This window comes from Lutjanus erythropterus, chromosome 19, assembly GCF_056507025.1.
Source record: "Lutjanus erythropterus isolate fLutEry1 chromosome 19, fLutEry1.hap2, whole genome shotgun sequence".
Taxonomy (NCBI): domain Eukaryota; kingdom Metazoa; phylum Chordata; class Actinopteri; order Lutjaniformes; family Lutjanidae; genus Lutjanus; species Lutjanus erythropterus.
Window position 1 is genome coordinate 6,956,332 of NC_139335.1, and position 18,180 is coordinate 6,974,511.

The 18,180-nt window shown below is 39.0% G+C and overlaps 1 protein-coding gene across 2 annotated transcripts in view; it reads left to right on the forward strand.

Moving 5' to 3' along the window:
- The first annotated feature begins 5,063 nt into the window (after positions 1-5,063).
- The window catches only part of stat5a (signal transducer and activator of transcription 5a), an 82,259-nt gene continuing 69,142 nt past the window's right edge, over positions 5,064-18,180 (forward strand). For both annotated transcript variants that reach the window (XM_084745173.1, XM_084745174.1), the window contains exon 1: positions 5,064-5,223. The gene's annotated coding sequence lies outside the window, so the exon portion shown is untranslated. The remainder of the gene's footprint in view (positions 5,224-18,180) is intronic.

Below are 18,180 nucleotides of genomic sequence, written 5' to 3' on the forward strand. Positions count from 1 at the left end.
CATTTACTCATTCAGCGAACATTCAGCATTAATTTCTCTAATTAACATGAAAACAGTAACACAGACCAGATGAACCAGACTAGAAACTTCAAAGGAGGAAACTGTGGCTGGGGTGTTGTCAGAAAAGTGAGTATTTCAGCATAACTTTGTTCTCTAATCTTTGATGTCATATCATGGTCATTTTATGACTCATATTACAGTAAATATATTACAGATGTCTCTTTTAAGTATGAGTAAAATTACAGACTTGAAAAAATACTCATTAAAATGCAGGTGCCCCCCAAACATGACTTAATTAAAGTAATTTCAGTAGCTGAAATTCGTTACGTATACCCCTGGTATTCCAAGTGTTACTATCAATTTTCTATTCTCTATTTATGCTTCTTGACTTGCTGTACTTGGTTTCATCTTTTTCTCATATATAATGATTGTTATGCACCATTGTACCAGGGGAAATTCCTTGTGCATGACAATAAAACTGAATTAGTTGGCCATTGTACTTCCTACTGTATTTTGTATTTGAGTCCTATGAGCCGTGTCTGTCTCTGCCTCTGATGACAAATCTCTGAACACATGATCACTGGACTTCCCTGGCTGGAAACCCCATGTGTTGCATGTGTGCAGCTCCAGTCCATCTTCAGCTATAACGCAGCGCTGAAGTGATCGGCACAAGTGTGACTGGCGGGATTCCCACAAGTCCTTTGGGGCAGTGTGTGACAGCTGATATAAAGCAGCTATGCAAACGGACAGAGTGAGGAAGCAGCCTCTGCATCACTGGGCCTCGGCCTCACTCTCCGCCTCATGCGTGACTTGTTTGTCTCTGTGAAAGGAAGCAAAACACGGACTGGTTTGGAGGAGATGAGGGGGTGTGGAGATGTAAAGCTATTACCGTCAGCAGCTGCTGACTCAGCTGTCTGAGGAAGCAACTGTCACCCTTCAGCTCAGACCTGCAGCAGCCAATCAATCTGAAGAATCGATTAAGCTGTGTGTGTGTGTGTGTGTGTGTGTGTGTGTGTGTGTGTGTGTGTGTATCTGAGAGGGAAACTGCTGATATAAATCATGACTTTTTGACATGGATGTGGGAAAATGAAGTCATTTATTTTTGCTGCATGACAGGGGACTTTTCACGTTATTAACAGTCAGCAGCAACATTCAAAACAAACTCTACTTTTTGTCTGATATTTTTGTTTCTTTATACACACGTGAAACACACTGTAACAATTCATTTGAGAGTTTAATGCTGTAAAACTGAATAATTTAGATATTAGAGAAAAATGTGGCTCATTTTCTACACTTATCTGAGAGATTAGTTGTTGTTGTTGTTGACAATATATTTTTTATTTACCTTGGTACCAGACAGCCTATTTCAGAAGGGAAGCCATTGCTATATGAGCCAAATATCACCAACCAGACTCCACTGGCGAAATCCATAATTTTACCTTGCAGAAAACGGAAGCTGCTGGTCTACCGCTGCCTCGATCGGCTAGTTTATTTGTGTTATTGTGTGACTTCAGTGAACCCGAACAGTCCTTTCAAAATACGAAAGTCACACAATAACGAAAACAAACGAACTGATCGTGGCAGCGGTAGACCAACAATTGATGTGTTCTGCGAGGTAGAATCGTGGATTTTGTCCATGGAGTTTGGTTGGTATGGATAGCACGATATTTGGCTCATATAAAAGCAGTTTCCCATCAAAAAGAGGCTGTCTGACATGAAGGTTAAGTGGTGAAAATATTCTAATTATGGCGTTCACCCATTCCATACCATCCATTGTCTGTGACCGCTTATTTTTGATGGGTCACAGGGCGGCTGCAGCCCATACCAGCTGACACGAGAGGCAGGGCACATATTCACACCTAAGGGCTATTTAGAGCCACCAATTAACCTATTATTCTACATGTCGTTGGACAGTGGGATGAAGGCGTAGTACCCAGAGAGAACCCACACGGACACGAGGAGAACATGCAAACTCCTCTCAGAAAGGTCCTGTCCCAGCCGCAAATGTACGCAATAGCGTACACTTAAAATGATATTAATATGTTTTGGTGGACCTTTTTTAAGTGACTTTGTTTTGTTGCTGACATGTCGACCAGCATCTTCTGTAGCTAATACACTGACCATCAATTAATACCTCATATAACCTCACTTCAAATAATCAGAACTATCCCTTTAACTAAGACAGCTGAGTTTTGAAGATATCTGTCATTGAGATGTTTGTCTTCTCTTGAATATAATGGAACAAGATGGTCCTCAGTTTGTGATGCATTGATTCATGGTTGGTTGGTGTAGTTCAGTAAGAATAAAGTACAGAAGCATATAACCAACTTTTTTAGCTAGCCAGCAAACAATATGATATTGTTTTTGTTGTTGTTGTTTGTTTGTTTGTTTATTAGCTAGGAAACAGCAACCAAAAGTTAACAACTGTCCCTCCTCTTTTATATTTATTTTATTAATAAAACAGCACTTTGTTATCTGGATGTATTATTATTATTTTTTTTAATTTGGGTACACAAGTATCTCCATGTTCATTAAACTCTTTAATGTTGATTTACATAAATAAATATGGATTTACCAAACTGAGATTGATTTTTAATTGTGCGACTGAGCTCTGCTTAATTTTAAATCTGAATTTACTCATTTTAAACCTGGGTTTACTAAACTCTGATTAGAACTAATCTTAGATTGGATTAAGTTTTGTTGGTGCAACCTATTTTAGATAAGAACGTAAGATGAACTTAGATTTAAAGATCAAAATATTTGGAAAGGGATTATTTGTCACAATAAAGCCTATTTTACTTCTGGTAACTGATTAATTTTTATCACTAATACGTCTTTATTTTTTAAAACAAAATATTGACTTCATGGTTTTAACATATAACGGAGTATTTTCCATTGCTTTACTCAAATGAACAGGACACACAGGACCAAGCATGTGGTTTTTCATCTGTCTCTGTAAACAAATTAACAAACATACAGTCTTCAACCCTCAACAAGTGTTCACATGTTTCCATTTTTGTGTTTTGTTGTGTCTCAGGCAGAAATGTGTGTCTGTCTGATATGCATGATGTCCCTCAGGCGCACAATGTTCTCTAATTAATTTTGGCAGGTTTATCTTTGGTTCCTGTCACCTCATCTGTGCGTGTGTGTGTGTGTGTGTGTGTGTGTGTGTGTGTGTGTGTGTGTGTGTGTGTATGAATTTATCTAAAACAAATTTATAAATAGGCCTGTAAACCCTAATATAAACCAGACATTTCCTCTCCTATCCGAGCCTGACTCAGTGTGATTTTCAGTGTGATTTGTATTTAGCAGGTGGAGTTTTGTACCAGACGGCGGCGCTGTTCTCCAGACTGAGGCGGCAGGTTTGAATGAGATGCAGCGAGTTGGATTGAAGACTGACTGTACAGTAGATTAGACTTTAATCTAATCAACCGGTCTGTTTCTATCTGTGTGCAGCTACAGAACAGCTTTGATCACAGTGAGTGATCGAGGAAAGTGAGCCTGAGATTAATGACCTGCACCGCTCTCTTCACACACAATTCATTTATTTTATTTTATTTATTTATTTACTGGCAATCATTTAATGTATGTCTCATATCATCATTATTATTGTTCGCTTTGCTCTATTTAAAAAAAAAAATGAATTTCTTAAATTATGTTTTGGTCATTTTGATTTATTGTAATTTAATAAATGACTTTATTATCTTAAAACGTAAAAAAAACAAAATAATAACCTAACAAATGGCATTTAAATATGGGAAACTGGCTGTATAGAGCAAAGAGAGAGCTGTAATTAGGGCTGGGCAATATACTGATATTATATTGTGATGTGAAACTACATAACAACAACAACAACAACAACAACAACAATAATGATAATAATAATAATAATAATAATAATAATAATAATAATAATAATAATAATAATAATAATGATAATAATAATAACCATGCCTCCCACTGTTATTATCAATCATTTATAATTGGGCAAGCAACTGATAAAAATTGATTCAAGCTGAACTTTGAGTAAATTCTTTATGTATTTCTTCCCTGATCATCCATGAGTTTGGGAATCACTGTTAATATTTTGTGGAAGCACTCATGTCCATATTTCTCAGCCTAAACTACTTCATTCACTGTTTAATCTACAGCAATGGATCATATTCTACAAGATCACCATATGTTTGCATTATTTGGACCTTTATAGTATGAGAATATGTGTATATCAAGATATATATCATATATTGTGGAATAGCCTAAAAATGATTCATAAGCCATATCGCTGTAATAATTCTGTACGAATGGCATCTGTGAATGTTTGGTGATTTACTGCACAAAATAATGTGCTTCAATGTTTTTACAATGACATCAGACAATGCACAAGAGATAAAAAGAATACATGAAAAATAAATTCATAATAATAACTTTATTCATGTAGCACCTTGAACAACTTTTTTTTTGTTTAAGTTCTTTGGCAGACAAAGTAAAAACAATATAAGAAGAGAAAACCAAACAGTGAGTGAGAGAGTTAACACAGGGAAAAGACAGAACGATGAAACAGATAAGAAAAATAAAAAACTAAGCAAAAAGCAAATTTAAAAGAATAAAAAAAATAAGGTTTAAGCAATTTATGTCGACTTAAAAAGAACATTTTTTACTTGTAAACATAATAACTAGAGCAGAATATAGGCCTATGTTATATGATTTATTATGTATTTCAACATGATAAACATAATAAATAGAAATAAAATAATCAAAGAACATATTTTAAAAGTTTTTCAAAAACATATAAATACTATTAAATATAATGCAGATGTAAAAGGTGACAGTATGTATCGTGTTTCTTGCTGTTGTCACCTGTTCTTTCAGACTGAATCCAGATTTATGAGTCCAAATCGATGATGATGATGCAGCAGGACAAAAATGATCAGAAACAGTTGAAGAACCCTCACTGACATTCATGAACCACCGGAAGTGGGCGGTTTGTCAGAGAGAGAGAGAGAGAGAGAGACAGAGAGAAAGAGGGAGGGGTAGAGAGAGAGAGAGAGAGAGAGAGAGGGAGGGAGGGTAAGAGAGCAGCAGTGAACAGTGAACTGTGAGGCTGAACTGTTGGAAACTAGAGACGCACTGACTGACTGACTGACTGAGAGATTTGCCCACGTCGCTGCAGCGTCTCCGCGCGTTTTATGAGAAAGGACAGCAGCTCGAGTCGCTCCACAGAAGGTAAGCGTGACAACTTTGGCGTCTTTTTGTGTGTGTGTGTGTGTGTGTGTGTGTGTGTGTGTGTGTGTGTGTGTTGTTCTCTCGGCGTGTTTGTTCCGTGCGCGAAGTGAGGAGGTGAACGTCCTCGCCTCGTCCCACTGACGGTCCCCGTTGCGAAAGAGCAGCCTGACAGCGCTTTGTAAACAAACTGCGAGTGTGCAGCGGCAGCGGCAGCGGCGGCATCGCTTCTGCTGCAAACAAACCCCTGAAGCTGCGTCTGTTTCTGCGTTAACTTTCTGCTTTTCCCTGTGAATCAACAGGCGGCTCTTTTAAGGAGTCCTGCTCGTCTTATATCCTGTAATATTACCCTCTCGTGTGCGCGGTGCCGCTGTCAACCTCGCCGCATGTGACTTGCATATGACTTATTGCGATTTCACGGCTGTTTCGGTGCCACAAACACGCTGTCATCGTGGTGTTCCTGCAGGGTCGGAGCCTCGCATGACTCCGGTGTAACCTACATGAGGCATTAAGTGTGTCAGCCGAGGTGAAATAGGACCATAAAGATAACCTGCGGCGGCACAGGCACGCGCTCTGCGCCTGTAATGAGAGTTATACAACGTTTAACAGTCTAATAACGGTGTAATGGACATGCTTTAAAAAAAAAAAAAAGTCTGACAGGTGACAGCCAGTTCATATTCTGCTCCATTCAAACTTCTTTAAGTGAGGACTGATCTGCACTTTGTGGCCTTTTACTTCACATTTCAGAGACAAATCTTGTACTTTGTACTCCATTATGACATTTGTCTGAGTGCTGGACAGATAAAGACTAAACCTGCAGACACACAAGTTCATAGAATAGGTGCGAGTTTAAATTAGGGCTGCAACTAAATTTTTTTTTTATTAGCAATCAATCTATCAATCATTTTGTCCATTAATCAATTAGTTGTTTGTTTGATGAAATGATGAAAAATGTTGTTTACTGTTTCCCAAAGCTCAAAGTGACATCCTAAAATGGTTTGTTTTGCCCACAACCCAAAGACAGTAACATTTGTTTTCATTGTCATTTAATATTTTGATTATTTTCTTGATTAAGTGATTGGTCCATAAAATGTCAGAAAATGTCGATCAGTCTTTCTCTAATCCAAGATGACTTCAAATGTCTTGCTTTGTCCACAGCCCAGAGATACTGAGTTTACTGTCATAGAAATAGTCATAGTCATAGAAAATATTCACGTATAAGATATAAGATATAAGATATAAGAGAATTTTGACTCTGTTTACTCGATTATCAATAGAGTTTGCGATTAACTTCACAATCAATGCATAATGGATGAACTGAGTCATCATTGCAGCTCCAGCAGATAGACAAGTTCATATCATGGGTGCAAGTTTAAAATAGGGCTGCAGCTAACAATTATTGTCATCACTGATCAAGCTGTCAATCATTTTCTCCATCAATCGATTAGTTATTTGGTCCACAAGGTGTTTCCCAAAGCCCAAAGTAACATCCTAAAATGTCTTGTTTTGCCCACAGCCTGAAGATAAGAAAAATATTTGCCTTTGAGAAGCTGGAATCAGACAATTTTGACTTTTTTTCTTTAAAAAAATGATTCATACCCATTAATAAAATAGTTGGTGATTAACTTAATAATCACTTCATAATGGATGAATCAATTCATCGTTGCAGATACACAAGTTCATATATCAATGAATTGATTAGTTGTTTAGTCAATAAGATGTCAGAAAGTGATGATCACTGTCTCTCAAAGCCCAAAGTGACGTCCTCAAATGTCATGCTTTGCTCACAACCCAAATATATTCAGTTTGCTGTCATAGACGAGTAAAGAAACCAGAACATATTCACATTTTAAAAGCTGAAATCAGACAATTTGGACATTTTTTCCTTAAATAAATGACTCACAATGATTATTTGATTGTAAAAATAGTCCACGGTTGATTTAATAGCTGACAGCTAATCAATTAATTAAGTAACTGCTTGCAGCTCTGGTTTAAACCACCTGGCAGTTTATTCATTTTGGACCACATTTGTCAGGACGTCCATTAAACATTATTTAGTAATGCTGTCACCAGACCAGAATTTTAAAGTTCTCATGAAATGGAAAGCAGAGTGCTGTTTGCTTCTTCATATTTATGTGTTTCCTGTAGAAATCAGGCAGGTAGGGAGTTGTGGCAGATATTGATTGGTGTTTACAGCAGCCAATAGGTATTTTTTGGGAAATATAAGAAAGTTTGAGGTGGTGGAGACACACAGATGTACCTTACTGTTGGTAGGTTTCTAACCAATGAATCTTAGCTCTGCCCTGCTAGAAGTTGACGATGGATTGATGAGTGGATGCCATAATATTTGTTGAAATTGATTGGTTCTGGCTTAAGAAAGCATCAGATTTTGTTTCTCAGGAAGAAAACATGATTGGATTTTGATATTAGAATTCAGAGAAATTGTTTTTTTGTTCTTCTTTTGATATATATTGTTAAATAGGTGAGCAGTGCGACAGAAGATCTGAACAGAAAGGGTGAAAAGCGCATTTTTCATTTCGTCTTGACTGTAAACTTTGATCCAATAATGGTACAGAAAAAGAAACTCGATACCTCTTTCAATACCACAGCAAGCACAAAAACATCCTCGGCATTCACTATAAAGCCAAATAAGTTAGCATAAAGTGAAAAGTTGGAGTGTTACAGGTGTGACAGTTCAATTAAAATGATTGATGAGGGCAAATCACATTTTTTTCAGTAAATACAACTCAGAATTTTCAATCACCATCTCACTGCAAGAATTTAACAGAACTGAATACTTTTAAGTTGAGAAAAACATTTTAAGTTAGCAGAGTGTCTAAACAAACGTTTTGTTGTCTGCTTATTACAGTTTATTGATTTGAGCATTCAGATTTACGGTGCACAAAATAGGATCGTTTCTTTTCTTTTTTTAAATTAACAACCTGCACACAGTGCCGGTGCAGAAAAACAAATCACTGAATACTGTCTGGCTTTTCTTAAAGCCACATTTTAAATATCAAAAAAGTATCAGAGCGTCCATCCTATGAACAACCTTTAGTCTTGAGGATGAGAGTTTCCACTGTTGGTGGTTTAAGTAGATGTTACTTTTGATACTTCTTCAACTTCTACTCCTTCTAGTTTTATTCAAGTGAAAGCTACATTTTCTTTACACCACTGACCTTATCGCATCTTAATAGTATGATACACTTCAGCCGGAAAACAAACAGATTTCTTAGAAAAAGCATAAAGAATGTTGTGAGTGACGTGATACAGATCGACCTAAAAATAACCATAAAGTTGAAGAAGGTCACACACTGTTGAATAAATACAGTTGCAGTCCCTATGGCAATATTTTAGATGCTCCAAAACAATCACAAGAGGGTCACTGTAATCTCGCCATGAGAGGTCCACGCAAACACACAGTGAGCTTTTATACTGCGGTCACGTCACACTCTAAGAATATGGCTTGAGAAGAAGAAGAAGTGCGTTTCTCTGGAGAAACTCGGGTTTGTTTTCCGCCATAAATGCCAGCTCAGATTATGTGCTCATTGTCGGTTGGTCATTCCGATCACTTTTATTTTAGCTCTCCTGGCTGTGTGTTCCAGTAAAACAGAGGATTCGTTGTTTCTTTACGTTCACCTGTTGATATGTGGTCTGAAAACAGCCCAACAAGGATGGTTCATAAAGGTCAGTACAGAGCTGACTGTCAGAGCTGCAGCGCTCGACTGAATCAGTCAATCCTCAATCAAGACCCCTGTGTTGGTGCTTACAAACAGAACTGAAATGTCACGGGCACTTTGATGTCTGCGTCATTTGCAAGAACACAGGGTGTCGTCTGTGTGTGTGTGTGTGTGTGTGTATTTGTATGCAGATAAGCTTACCTGCAGTGATGCCATCTTCCTGATACACATCCTTTGTCATTTTGCTGTTCCGATTAGTGTGTTTTCCTCTGAGCAAACGTGCAAAATTTCTTCCAGAGACTTACAGGCGAGCTGGCGTCGACTTTGTGCCCCGTGGCTGCTGGTTAATTGAGAATTGCGTGTTGCGATAATGTCCTCTGGCCTCTCGAGGCTGCTGCGGGAGAAAGAGCTCTGTGACTCCTCTCTGAGTCCTCCGTTCTCCTCGGCACAGCAGCAGGGATGGTTAGTTTGCTGACGCCTTCCTGTTTGGCCTTGGGGTGGATTTTTAGTCATGCAGAAATAATTCAATCAATAAGAAATTTGAGAATTCATTCATCATTTTGTCATTTATGGCTGCTTTATTTCCCTGCTTTATATCTTTGGTCACTGAATACCTTTTGGTTTTGGACTTAGCAAGCTTGGGGCCTGGAAAGTTGCAACAAGAATTTTTGAGTTGTTTTTTTGCCATTTTATGGAATCGGTTTTCAGTTTCCTAGTGTGTGATTTAAGACTCTTCTTCCTAGTCAGTTCTTTTTTTTATGTAAAATTATATTTTTTGTCTGCTCACTGCTTTTATTTGATAGTGATAGTGGCGAGAGACAGGAAATAAAAACATGGCCATCAGTTTAACCCAACAGTCCATTATTAGTTGCACATTTATGATATTATTTGAATTATTTCAATCTGTATTTTTTGGGCCTATTAAATACTAACAGAAAAAAGGGTAATGACTCTGACTGGAATCAATAACTTCCACCTTCACAAAATCAAATCTTGCAGACTTACCAACATGATGGATGATGTATATTTACTAATGAACTTTAATTTATAAATGAGCTCTTCACTGTTTGTGCGTGCTGTATGCCCAGTCATCAAACTGCCTCCGTCACTCTTGGAGGCTGTGTCTGAATCACTGAGCCACTATCTGAGCTAACTAGCTAACAGAGAAAAGGTTTGTTTTGCAACAGTCAACAGAGTGTGAGGTTTTTTTTTTGTCTGCAACTAAGGGATGAATGAAAAGCTGATTGGGTTTAGTCGACCATTATGGAGCAGCCCCAGAACTGAACCGGGGACTCTCTACTCAAGGCATTTGCACCCGTGTAATATGTGTTAGTGATAGACCAATAAATCACTCGGCCGATTAGTCGGGTCAGTTATCTGCATTCTGAGATAATCGTATCGGCCAGTGACTGCGATCGCAAGGCTGATAAAGAAGAAATGTCTGCAGACACATCTGCAGCCTTTTCAGTGTGGCTGCTGTGGAACAATGTCAGTGCTGTGCCAGGTGCATTTTGGGAAGGTGGTCAAAAAGTTTGTTTTGAGCCCTGTGCTGAGAGCCACACGCGCCACAAAGCGCTGCCCGCTTCCATTCGGTGCCCATGTTAATCAGCTGGGCTGAACACACAGAGCGAGCTGCGGAGTTCTGTTTCTGGTTCACAATCTGCAGCATAATTTCCCTTTTTCTATTTTTTTCCATAAGCGATTCTGGCATGAAAACACACTGATAATGATCTGCAATCAAAGACATAAATTGTGTAGCACATATGATATATATGCTCTGATTCTGATAAATGATGAAATATGCATCCCATGCTTTCCAACCATTTTATTTTTAGTTCTCCTGGAATTTGAGTTCCTCTGATTTTTTCCTCTACATGATGAAATATGACACTCTGCTTATCCACTATATTTATTAGAAATGGTATCAGTGCTGTTTGTTGTTGTGTTTCTAAATTATGCAGTTATTCCACATATTTGTCAGTTGTGTCTACAGAGAGGTAGAGAGATGAGCAGATGGTCAGGAGGGAAGGAGGATGGGTCTGTTTGTTTTTGTTTTTTTTTTTTATCCAAGAACACATAAAAAGCTTTAATTTCATGACATCACTACAAAGATCAGCCCTGTGTGGGATTAGAAAACAGCAAAGGAGCACTCAGTCTGCAGCATAACCCAATGTATTTTTCTATTTCATTAATTAATAAAGATTCTTAAATCTAAAACAACATGCACTGACTTAGATAATCATGTATATTAGATTTTAATGTGCATGGATTAATGGAATATACATGACTTTTCTTTGTTTTGATATCAGCTTCATATATTGGCCATCATCTGCCCTGCTTCCTAAAGATCTGCATTGGAAAACCCGGATCTTTTGACCACTAGTATTCACCCTCGCCGCTCAGTTCTTGTCTTGTGTTGGTCATATCTGCAGGTCTGCGCTCTCAATCAATAAAACATTTTAGTCAAGCTGTAATCTACAGGAATGATGGTCAGTGCCTTTTAGCATTTAACCTTGTTGGCACCACGTAACCCTGCATTCTCCCTCTGTCGCTGCAGAGCGTGGTGCCCGGGAAGGGAGGGCTTTCCCAGGTTTCTGTGAAAACGAGGGTGTTTGGGTTGGCGCGGGAACACGGCACGCTGGCCAGGCATGAATTGGCTGGCACACTGTGTCCCTGACAGAAAGACCCAGATGCAGGAGTAGTAGCAGCAGGGGAGACAGGGGAATCCAGTGTTTCACTGTGCAATGTGCTCCCAGCGTGGCATGTCCTTAAGCTTGTCTGTGCTTCACACTTTTTCACGCCACACTGCCTGACAAGTGAAGGCTGGAGAGGCCGATGAGAAAATTTGAGTACTGTATGTAAGATGGGGGTTGGGGGGTTAGTGGGGAAGGACAGCACAGGAGACATGTTCTCAGCATTGACATCATGAGTAGCTGGAAGTGAGCTGATTAGAGCAGTGGTTTTGATCTGTCTGAGCTCTGAGTCAAAGGTGTCTGAATCACTTATGCAGTAATGACTGTACTGAGCATGAGGCTTCTCATTGGTCTGAACAGAGGAAGAGAGGATGGACAGAGGAAGGATAAAGGGAAGGAGACAAAGAATTGCTTGTGATCCAACTCTTTGGTGAAAATGTCATGCGAATAATGTAATATAAAGTGTGAAAGACAAACGGGGGGATGAGGGGAGATACAGAGTGAAAGAGAAAGGGAAACACGTTCAAAGGGAAGTGATAAGGAAGCATGTGGTGACATGCACCCTAACCTCCTCCCCCTTTCAGTTGGGCTAACGCTAATCCACAGGTCACGTGACCAGGAGCTTTTAGCCTGGTCTAGGCCAGGAGCACTCTGATCCATCTGTCGAATAGCGTAGCTGATTGTTGGCATCCACAGCGTGCACTCCTGTCCCATGATCACTGCTCCACACAGAACTCAAATTTGATTGCCATCAGCTGGTTACTCCTGCAGGGTTTTATCAGCAGTGTGAGTGTCTTTCTCGTGATCCTTTATTCTCCTCTTCTTGTCTAACTTTTGTTGAATTCCTCTTCTTGTCAGGGCAGCGAGTAAGTGGGAGGAGGATGACAGCCGACCCTTCCGAGACACTGAGAAGCATGATAAGGCCTTGGGTTATTATCTCACTGACACAACAATAGCCAGAACACTCAAAGGCAAGTTTGTATTGAGCCATGTGAATGAAGTCACAAATCAGGAGAGGAAACATTCACTTGCATTCCCATCAGTGTTGCCGAGGGTGCTTCCCTTTTTGTCACTGTGATTTTAAATTGTGCAAGGAGAAACGGGACGGCCCAGAATAAACTTAGAATGGATATATATGGTCTGGAGCGTTGTTGTGTCCGTCTTACACAGCAGCCCTCTGCAAGTCTCAACACAGGAGAAAAATGCTGTTGTAACTTACATTGATCAGAAGCATTGCAAACACAGTATTTTTGTAAGAAAAAACTCTGTTTCTAGCTTTTTAAATGTTGATATTGTCTGATCAACATTTTTCACCATTTTCTACAGCCGATCAATTAATCAAGAAAATGATCATCAGATAAATTAATAATGAAAATAATCGCTACAGGAAAGACTTGAAAAGTAGGTCCAAACGTGGAGCACATGGATGTGTCTCTATTTTTCAAGTGACAAAATTGTGGCAGGTTTGATCGATCAATTAATTGAGAAAATAATTGATAGTTGCAGCCTTATATTTGTGTGTTTTAATGCTCTCAAGTTAAGTCAGTTTAAAATTTCCAGTTTTCATTTTCAGACCACTTCTAAAGTTACAAACATGAGTTGTTCTGACTTGAAACTCAACTCATTCAATGAAGTTTCAAAACAAACGTGATCAGCTTATTATCAGACTTCCCAGCATCTCTGCTGTCTATAGTTTGAAGACAACATGAAGGACACTTGCTGTGTGTCTCAAATTGAGTTGCACAATTCATTTCAGTATTATCAAAGTCACCATATGGCCAAGTGCCACATCCAGATCGCAGGTTAGAGCTGAAAAAGAAAACATGTGTGAGAAGTCAGTGTTATAATGAGATACAGTACCGCACTGCTGCAGAGATGCCCTGGCCTGACAATCTGTTTTCCAGATGTTAGAAAACATGCTGTTTGGTACAGACCCCATCATGATTTTAATAGGTTTTGTTTCCAGTAAAATGTGTAATGTAAAAATGATCATTCCCACTAATTGTATCATATATCACAATTGCAATTGCATTCAAAATAATTGCAATATGACTTTTTTTCTTTAACCATATCCTGCAGCCCTGCACGTTAAGACAAGTCATGCACTGTAAAAAGAAACTGAGAAAACCCAACAAAACTGCCTTCGCTACTTAGTAAACCAAATAAAGTTTGTAAAGTTTTAATTCAACACTAAAAAATTTATTGGCTTGAAATTTTGAGTCTTCTCAACTTTTTAATTTTTTTTAGTGTGGTTGTCTCTTTTCATAATAATAAAAACAACATTAAGCATGATTAAGGTTAGTATTGAATTCATTCATGGCCGCTGTACACTTGGTTGATTCAACTTAATAACTTGAGCTCAGGTTCACTTAAATTGTTTTACATTTTCAAAACACATAAGATAACTTTTAACTTTGTATTCAACTCACGTTCCCTTAACTCACACTTTTAAGGCAGAAGAAAAACTTAAATGTTAAGGTTGAACCAGCTTAAAATTATTTAGTGCATTCTCTATCTTGTTGATTCAAAAACTGCATTCAGAAGCTCAGTTTGTTATTTAGATTATAGCAAATTATGTTGCAACGTCTCTCTCATCCTGCAGCTCGATCCAAGTTGTTACTTCAGTCGGGCCACACACCCAGCCGAGGGCCAGTATCTCAAAAGGTTAGCGAAAGCAGCTTGTGAGCGACTGGCAACTTGCCTTTTTCCTTGGCTTCCCTGGGGCAGTTGGGGAATCTGAGTGAGACAGTAGATGTACTTTTCCTCCTCTCTCCAAAACTAGCATCAGTGTGTTTGTTCAGCATGAATCCTAACCCCAGAATTACTCCCAGGAGTACCTTGAAGCCCTGGAATAAAATTAAAAACCCTCTCTGCGCTGAGTCAAATTGTTTCATTAAATGAGAGTTTAATAAAAAAGGATCGTTAACTGTAGAACCTTGGATTTTTCATTTAGTGATTTATTGATCTCTGATTTTTTTCGTCATGGTGCACATCCTCTTTTCTGTTTTTATTAATGCCTTGGGCCCTGAGTCATGCTCAGTCTGTCGTGCATGAATTATGTGAATAAATGGCTTCATCTGTGCTCTCATATCATGTGAAGTCTAGAGTCTTAAATAGAGGCTAAGACACTTTGTTGCAAAAGCATCTACATTTCATCGAGTGATGTATCGTCGTTAATCCGTTTGGATCGCCCCCCCCCTTGATTCGACACGCATATGAAACGCAAACTAAATTCAACAATCATGGTGTGAAATATGTTCCAAAGTAATAATTCCTGAAAAGCCGTCACTTTTACCTCCATGAAGTGACATCATGACCGTGGACGTTTTCAGCGGTGTAACTGGAAACCCGAGCATCCTTGTCATCATAGAAACAGATCATAAGATCATGAAGTTTGTTTCAACTTCGACTTTTATATTTATAGATTGAATAGCGCATAATTATCTGTTATATGTGTTATAGAATACTATAACACAATAGAGGATAGTATCAGAAGTGTATTTTAACGCCACCTTTATTTCTGTTTTGCAGTAACTCAAAATCGTGATACAGTCCGAACTGAGTTTTGTGATCCATTGCACCTGTAGTTTAATCTGTTTCTAACCCAGTCACACTATATAGAAATAGCTGATCTTCTTGCTGATTTGATTTGCTTATGTAGGTCATATGGAGGCATCAGTATTAAATTGAGCCTGTTACATAACCACATAAAAATAGGGTTGGTTAGCGAATCTTGGTCGGACAGATTCCCATGAAATCACCCAAATTTTGAGACCACATCTGGGTGAGGAAATAACAGTATTGAGAGAAAAAGCGGGTGATGTTGCAGCTCGTCACAGTGAGTCAAGAGCAGTTGCAGGTGTGGTTACACTTTTCAAAACTTGACACGCTGCAGTATTTGTAATGCAAAATGCAATGCTGGCGATGGCAACACGTCTAACCAAATACGTAATCTGTCTAAAGGTTGAAGAGTTTTGGAGCCTGAAAGCTGCAGCCGCGGCAAATGTTAAGACGTCTGCAGCCAGAACGTGTGCAACCCTCTGTGGTAGCTAGTTGGAAAAGTGTCATTAGCAATAATTGGGCATTTTTTTGCTTGGTTGGCTTAGTGTTTTTGCAAGCGTTGACCAACACTAAGCCACGAGCATGATTTTTAGTGTGCTACAACAGTAAGCGATATCTTTTAGTATACTGATTTAGGGGTGGGGAAATAATAAATGCAACATGATTCTCTTATTAAAGATTATGAATCTATGCATAAAAGTCAATAATAAGACATTTCAAACTACTGTAGGGCAGTAGCACATTACTCAGTAATATTCTACTGTAATGCTATTACAGGTAGACTATTGTATGATGACGTGTGCACGTAGTGGGTCAGGGCAGGTCACCTTAGCTGCTAGCCAAAAAGCTAAACAAAAGATGTCGGATGAGGGAGAGAGAGAGAGAGGGAGGCAGACTTTCCACAGGTGGAAGTATTGTCATTATTTTGAGTTTGTTCAGCTCCTCCAGAGAGAATATGCGGTGATGAAATCTAATTTGAGGGCGACTTTCAGACAGGTCGACTTTGTTTCCACCGCAGCCAACAACAGGACAGCTAATAGCAAAAGCTCTCTGGGTGTTAACTGTTCACTGGACCAGCAGTTCAACTTCGAAGTGCACCAGTAAAAAAACCAGAAAGTTAATACCAAACAATACGTAAAGTAATATTATGACTTTTAGATGAGTAAGTAACTGTTTTATCATGTGGTAAAGAAAGAAGAACAACCTTATGTAAGTCCTGACACGTGCTTTAGAAGAAAAATGCACCTGTGGACACAGGATTAAGCACAAATCCTTTTCATATTTACACCTCAGGTGTAGAAGCACGTCTTTGTGGCACCGGTTTTCACTAAATCTCTGTTTGCACAGTGTTTGCAGTTTATTTTTTCTTTTCACACCCACACTATTCACGCTGTGGGTTGTGACCTTATATAGCCTGACCTGCTGGCCTACTTCTGAAGCCAGAGTACTTTATCACCCATGCAGTGACCAGAGGAAGGTCTATGAAGCACACTGCTGTCTGACAGCGTGTGTCAGTTACAGAGGGGCGCCCGCAGATGCTAAGAAATTCAGCAAACTAGATTCACAAAAATCTTTAGGTCTAATCCTTTGCATAGCTTTAGTGTTCTCCTGATTTCAGTCCCCAAAAACTCTGCCATCAACTAATAAATACCAACAATACTCACCAGACATGGGTATCATTAATATTTTATTGATGCCAATATCAAAATTAATGCTACTTATCAATATGGATACTTATCACTATTCTTATTGATACTATTCACCATAATTTGTTGCCTAAAATAAAGACATGAAAAGTTGTTTTTGCAGAATAAGTCTGTTTCCTGAATTACTGCATTCAGCTGCAGTTTCATTCATTTTATTTAAGTACGCCCACACTTTTGAACGTTTTTCAGGTGTTCATGTAATGTCACATAAACACAGATGGCGGTATCGTTTGTCTAGGAGCTTATTGGTGTGTCGGTGCTGACCAGAAAAAAAGTGTCTGCCGAAAGGGCTTTCTGACAAAAAGACCTCAAGGAAGTCAGGTGACATGGTACAAAATGAACTCTTTGTGCCCAAGCGTGCCAAAGAGCAAGCCAAAACCTCAAGCTGCAACTGTTCTCATATCTGTGTACAATTGTCTCAACAACATATGTCATAACTCGTGTCACTCTAAACATTTATTTTTATTTGCTAATGCCAAAAGTGGCAGAATTTGGGGCTTTGAAGGAACATTTTTAAAGGACTTTTAGAGCATGCCATTGCCTCTGTATTCGGAAATGAGCACATATAAAGTACTGATACAGTAAATTTAAAAAAAACTATAGTTGTACACACTTACACTTGCCTCAGAGAAAACTTGTGTGCCTTGGTGTACCATTGGTATAAAGAGCGACACATCAGGTCCAGGTTGTGGTGGTTTAGGTGCAGGACTTCCATCAAGGAGACGGGGGTTTGACTCTCATGTGAAGCTTGTTGTCGTCTTATAGGGTTGGGCGATTGGATGAATATCTTGCCTATCGATGATGGGCTGAGTACATTTGCGGCTGACTTTTTTGGCTGATTTTTGGGACGATATTTGTTTATTTTGCTGATGTAATGGTCTGCAGAGTGACAGCCGCTACTTCGCAACACGCTGTCATCCAGCGGCGCAGTGCCCACCCACTCATGAGGAGTGATAGGTAAACACCCTGCAGAGTCAGACTCTTTGCATGCTTTTCATGCAGTGAATTAAGAATTTAATGCGACCAAACCAGAGTTGGTGAGTGAGAGTGGACAGACCAACAAAGATGGTTATCGTAAGTCTTTCTTACCAACATCAAATTGAGAGCTATAACTACAGCTCATCACAGTTCAGGTAAGTTGCTGTAGGAAAGAGATCCAAAAGCTCAGCTCCAACACTCAGCAGGTGGGGTTAAAGCAAGTCACGAAGGGTCAATCAGGTCAACAGTTCATCAGATCAGGATAACAGGAGGCAACTTAGAATCGGAAACAGACAGGCGGGTAGAACCAACCAAACCGTTTATTAGATCAGGAAAATGGGC